Source organism: Ischnura elegans (assembly GCF_921293095.1).
Source record: "Ischnura elegans chromosome 13 unlocalized genomic scaffold, ioIscEleg1.1 SUPER_13_unloc_3, whole genome shotgun sequence".
Taxonomy (NCBI): Eukaryota; Metazoa; Arthropoda; class Insecta; order Odonata; family Coenagrionidae; genus Ischnura; species Ischnura elegans.
This window is the reverse complement of record NW_025791659.1, coordinates 8,949,640-8,956,160: the sequence shown is the minus strand read 5'-3', so window position 1 is coordinate 8,956,160 and position 6,521 is coordinate 8,949,640. Positions and strand designations below refer to the sequence as shown.

General features: G+C 37.6%; 1 long non-coding RNA gene across 1 annotated transcript; it reads right to left on the bottom strand.

The window, feature by feature from the left end:
* Positions 1 to 448: 448 nt before the first annotated feature.
* Positions 449 to 6,252, bottom strand: LOC124172826. Its single transcript, XR_006868284.1, has 3 exons — positions 6,157 to 6,252; positions 2,332 to 2,394; positions 449 to 532 (listed from the first exon to the last, which is right to left on the bottom strand). It is a non-coding gene; the product is annotated as an uncharacterized LOC124172826 (long non-coding RNA).
* Positions 6,253 to 6,521: the final 269 nt, after the last annotated feature.

Here is a 6,521-nt window from a genome sequence, read left to right as displayed (position 1 = left end):
CTTTAAGCTCAATTTAGCCTTATCAACACAATCATCTAAATGTGTTGATTCTCAAACTTCTAGAATTCAATGATTTGATGATTACTCTATTTGATTTTGTCCATATAATTATCACTCAATTGATTTCTTTGATTTTTGCGTGTGTGGAGTATTATATTTGATTTTCATACGTATTGATTTTCTACATATTGACTCTCTTAACTTCCAGAGTTCAATCTTTTTAAAGAGTATTCTCTTTGATTTAGTCAAGATAATTATCACTGAATTGATTTGCTTTCACAAATATTATTTCGTTGATGGAGTATAGTTTGTGCTAAAACACACAAACCTTTTATTGAATCGGCACTCTCCACAAATGAAAATATGGTGTCACTTTCACAGATAGTCAACATATGGCCTGTGAATCCCTCGTTTGCAGTGACTGCATGCAACGAGTACATACCTTTGTGCAAACTCCACGTAATTGTCAGTTTTCTGCAGAATGATGTTCGGCTTCATGGACGGTGGCACTTCGAGACGTGAGGATGATTCACTGAGGAAAAGCAGGCTTGTTTGTGAGCGCAACATACTCATGCATAGCAACACTTACACCTCGAGACAACCACCACCCGTGCTAAAAATATCTACTGGTTTCAGCAGAATTTTTTAATAGCTGACATTCACAGATATAACACTATAAATTAAAACAATATGCAAGGTGGAGAAAAATTTTCACTCAAAATTTTAAGCCAGGATAGCTGAGGCGCCTTAAGCGAAAACATACAAATAAATTCACAGGTAAGGAAAGAAAGGGATAGAAACATGTAATAGAAAAAAAGGCGAGTACAACGGTGCTGTGGTAGATGGAAAAAGCCAGAAATCAGAGGGTAAAAATGCGGCCTAACTGGGACACAATCTACCAGTGATCTACCAGTTGAGCTCAAGCACCTGGTCGGCAACCAGGAGGTTCTGGGTTTGAGTCACAGTCAAGATTTTTTTTACCCTCTGATTTCTGGCTTTTTTCCATATACCACAGACTTGTGTTTTGAAAGGATGGGGTACAGTCCTTGAAGAACTTGTGCCTCGTCAGTTAATGTTAGTTAGTTAATGTTATCAGTTAATGTGCCAACGATTTTGGTGGATTTTCCTATAAAAGAGAAAAACCCAGCGATCACATCGTTGGATAGCTGATGACAAAGAGTTTGAGGGTTCTAGGTGAATCCTTCAGGAATACAACACACCGGGGTCGGGAACCAAGCCAACGACTTATACGCCCGATCACCCGAGGAGGGGAGGAGAGGAAGGGAGAAGGAAAGAGGCGCCGCCGCGATAGGGATAGCTGATGACAATAAGAATGAGGGCTCAGTGGAGCCCTTCGAGGATACAACACACCGGGGCCGGGAACCAAGCCAGAGACTTAAACGCACGATCACCCGAGGAGGGGGAGGAGAGGAAGGGAAAAGGAAAGAGGAGCCGCCGCGATAGGAGCCCGTGGACGCCTCTTGGTTAGGGGAAGGGTTTGTAAGGGATGGGACGGGGAAAAACACCTTAACGCTATAGAAGCGAAAAGGGCCCAACTAAATAGCGAAACCAGGCAAAGCCATTAATGTGCCGGCGATTTTAGAGGATTATCCTATGAGGAAGATATCCAACGATTAAATCGCTAGATATAGCTGATGGCAGAGATGGCGAACCCTTCAGGGATACAACACACCGGGGCCGGGAACCAAGCCCGTGGCTGATACCTTACTGGGTCATGGAAAATCGATTTCCTAAACATAGGAAAGTATGTTTTTATATGAAAAGATATAAACTTCAAAATTGCGTATTTATAAAAAGTTAAATAAGATGTCAATAACAAAAGAAATACATTAAATATATACGTTACTTCTTTGAAGACAGCATGTAGGCTTGGAAATAAAGGCGTATTTTAGATCCCCATGAAAAATTTGTATAAAATCTGTAAATATTGTATTAAATATTTTATATATTTGGTAAAACTTTTATACAAGTTGTATATAATCTATATGGGTTGTATAAAAGTGTATTATGAAATGGTCGTATAGAAGTATGCATTTTAAAATACGGATTGTATACAATTTATACACGGGGTGTTTACAATTTGTATATGGGCTATGAACAATTTGTATACAATCCATATACAAATTGTATAAGCTGTATACAAATTGTTTAAGGTGTATAGAATTTGTGTATGAGTTTGATAAAAATTTTTCATAGCAGGTGTTTTAAATATTTAATGGGGTATCCGACTTTTGAATTGTAAAAATGATTAATCTTCTCCAAGTCACAGGAAAAAATATTTTATAAAACGATGGCGATGAAAATACTCACGTTCTGGACTCGTCGTCACTTTGGTCCGAGTTGATAGCAATCACATCCGAATCTGAGTCCATGCTGTTTGTGGAAAAAGATGAGAAGATTATATTTGTTAAATTCTTGGTTATTTTTAGTCATTACAGACCTTATTACGCGAGAGAGAACAAATATGCTATCATGTTTAATGCGGAACGGAAAAACGGAACAATAACCTTTTCATTTATTTATTTGTGTAACCAAAACAACGTATGTGACCATGTAAATACTTGCATGTCAACTTTACAATTACATAAGTAAAACTGACTCAGTTTAATATCTTCTCCCATCAATATTTGCATCATTGAAGAATATATTGTATATAATACATTATTATTTTGTATTGTATATAATATATTATTATATAATCTATTTAAAAATGAATATTGATACAAATAAAATCAAAACATCCATGATTTGAATCTAATTATAAATAGTCGTGTTGTTATTAGTTAATAATTGAAGCTGTTTGCCTAATCACTATGACATGGAGAGGTTATCAATATCATTTAATAGCTGTTTATGATGCATAGCCAACAATCAATCGGAATTGAGAAAAGCTGGATTTTTATCGCTGGAAATAAATTAAGATTATTAAGTGAGAGAAGATTAAGATAATTAACTCGGACAAATTTGATTGGATGAGATATTATTTAATCAATTTGTTGCAAATAATAAATAATATCTTACTTTACCACTATGGCAAGATTAGCCTTTGAAAATTGAGTCACACTAACTACTTTTCTGATCCAAATCTTCAGAACGGCTCTCAAATAAGGTTCATTAAAAGCATATAGGTAATAATATAGATAAGGAATTTTAGCGGCGTTGGTTGATTATACTTAAATGTATAGATCATATTACTATGGGCCGTAGCAGTAATATTATCCACGTGACTGTGACTTACATGGGCACACCCAGCAAATATAATGAGAATAATTTGATTGCATGTAAGAAAATGTCAAAGATTAAGTAAAAACAACAGTAACTTCGGCTCCAGCGGATCAAAATCATCATCATTAACTTAAGTTACAGACAGGGTTAAAATAGAAACGCCTTCAAAAACGTTTTCAGAAGAAGAAAAAATTCTGAAATTCGTAAGTTCAGATTACTGTTGCACAATTGCTAGTTTGAGTGTTAATATTTCTCATACTCTCCATGAGTTGACTTTATCAGTTTCGGTTACGGAACGGGTCATTCCATTTTTAATCACTCAACGTAAATAAAATTTGTTGCTCGATTTTTTTAATCATTGCTTCTCTCAGTTGAAAATCACAAAACAATATTTAAAAAAAAATTACTAGCCATACTTTTTTTGGCAGTCATTTTTAAAAGGGCGGTTTATTTGCACTACAGGATCGAGTAGAACGGTTGCGTTTTTACTGAAATTCAATGCTTCACTACTCACTATACTATGTTGTCGATTCTCGGTCATAATTTTTTTGTGAGATATTTTTATGCGTATAGGGAAAATTCTGCAAAATTTTCTTTTGTCTTTTTTTAGTCTTTTTTTTGGATATTGACCTGCGATAATCGACGTTGAAAGCCTTTCTGCATTGTTTGACAAGCTTCAGAAAAAAGGGTGCATTCTCAGTACTAAAACTTATATTCCTTGTAGTTTTTTTAAGTATTAAACTCAGAAATAACATTTAATTAGAGATTTTATAAATTAGATAGTTTCGTTTCCTTCATGAAACATTATGGTGTTCTAAAGTTAGTATTGACAAATTTTCCACAAGTTTTTACGGAATAATTTTGACTGTCTTTCATTTAAAAATTGTTTGCGAAAGTTCTTTTCTTGCTGAATACACTGGTTTTTGAGTTATTCTGATATTTTTTTAAAATAGCACCGAAATTAAAGTTTATGCAAACCATGCATTTCATTAAAATTTGCCCAGCCGCCCAGCAGGAGTAATAATCTTTCGATTTAGGCAATAAAAAAATTATAGGAAACCACCCTATTCGTAACTAATTATTTCGTAAACGCGACAGTTCGTAACCACAACACCTCGTAAATGCTACAATTGGTGAACAAGACCACTCGTAACTGACGATTTCGTAAACGCGACATTTGGTATAATGACGTATTGAGGTGACCTTGAGGCGAGTTGAGCGCTGATACGTCGCTGGCTGCTAGCGGGTAGCTGAGTACCCTGCTGGCTGGTAGCGCTTGGCTTAAATAAGGATTATTAATTTTGAACGTAGGTTTTCGCAGCGAGGGGCATCGTTGATAATGGCTTTCGGGTGCAGCTGCGTGTTGCGCTTTGTCGTGCAAGCTTTCGCGACCGTTGCAGGACGCATCATCAGACGCATCATTCATCGCCTGATGATGCGTCCTGCAACGGTCGCGAAAGCTTGCACGACAAAAGGCAACACGCAGCTGCACCCGAAAGCCATTATCAACGAAGGATTATTAATACCTTATCAAACGAGGAAAACTTTCCGACCTTAGCCAGTTTTAATAAGTGATTATTAAGACATTATTTGAAAATAGCTGCCAAAAAACTAGTAACTAAAGGTTAGTAAATTTTTACAAATAGTGTTTTGTGATTGCCAATTGGTAGAGAACCAATGAAAAAAACACGATAATTAAAAATGTCGAGCAAAAATGCCTGGGTGATTTGAAATGGATTGACCCGAACGTCATTATACCAAATGTCGCGTTTACGAAATCGTCAGTTACGAGTGGTCTTGTTCACCAATTGTCGCATTTACGAGGTGTTGTGGTTACGAACTGTCGCGTTTACGAAATAATTAGTTACGAATAGGGTGGTTTCCTATTATTTTTTTATTGCCTAAATCGAAAGATTATTACTCCTGGAGTACGTATTTCACGCTTTTAGATTTTAAAATGACGATATCTATTTTTCGCGATTAAATGAAAAGTGAAAAATTTCAAGCGCGCGAAAACGCGACACGTAAGTATGAATGCCGGGAAATCTCTCCGTACGTCGTATTTCTGGTTCCCCCTCCCGCCCGGTGAGGTGACCTTGAGGCGAGTTGAGCGCTGATACGTCGTAGGCTGCTAGCGGGTAGCTGAGTACCCTGCTGGCTGGTAGCGCTTGGCTTAAATAAGGATTATTAATACCTTATCAAACGAGGAAAACTTTCCGACCTTAGCCAGTTTTAATAAGTGATTATTAAGACATGTTTTCCTGAGCTCTGCGCCTCATGCATGCAACGGTAATCTCAGACGATGTATAACTCCTATCTTCTTCTATAGAAACTAGGTCCCTGTGACGTCACGTGGAGTGGCATCGCATGGGCGCCAATCTGGCCCTTTTCAAATGAGGATAAAAATGGACCATTGCCATTCGTCTAAACCGGTATTTCTAAAACGAAATAATTTGTATATTATGAATACACTAATGGTGGGTAACGAATCGCAATTATTGCCTTTTGTTTTCTTTGATGAAGGAAACTACCCTATTGCCTGGTTACCAATTGTCGCCGATACGAGGTGTCGTTGTTACGAACTATCGCGTTTGTGAAATAGTCATTTACGAATTGCCTGATAACCACTTGTCGTGGGTACGAGGTGTTGTGATAACGAACCGTGCGTTTACGAAATAGTAGGTCACGAATTGTCTGGTTACCAACTGTCGTGGACGCAAGGTGTTGTTATTACGAACATTCACGTTTATGAAATCGTCAGTTGCGAATTGTCTGGTTACCAATTGTCGTGGATACGAGGCGTCGCTTCGTTGTTACGAACTGTCCGTTTAATAGATGTCAGCCACGAAATAGCCGTATGTGAATTGATTTGATCCGTGCGTGACTATGTGCTAGGCGGGAGTGTCTCACCTCTGGCCTGTTGGTATGCTGGTGTCTCCGTTTGCTGTCGTCGCCTTCTTTGGGCCCCTGATGACCATCGTGTTCCTCACAATGCAGCTCACTTTGGGGCCCTCAATCACCTGTATGCAATCATCATCTTCCTCCTTCCTTTTCTTCCTGCAAAAAAAAAGAAAAACAAATACGAAGTGAGTTCCGTGAGTAATGCGACACATTTTATGGTGGTTATTATATGGTTCGTGTATGGTGGGCCTAACTCAGTCGATACAATTAATCCTCATCATCTTCTATCATCATCATCACCGGTCAGTAATCCTAGGATTGGTATGCCGCAACTCTATACTCAATTCTCTTATCAGCTAATCCTTTCATACCTA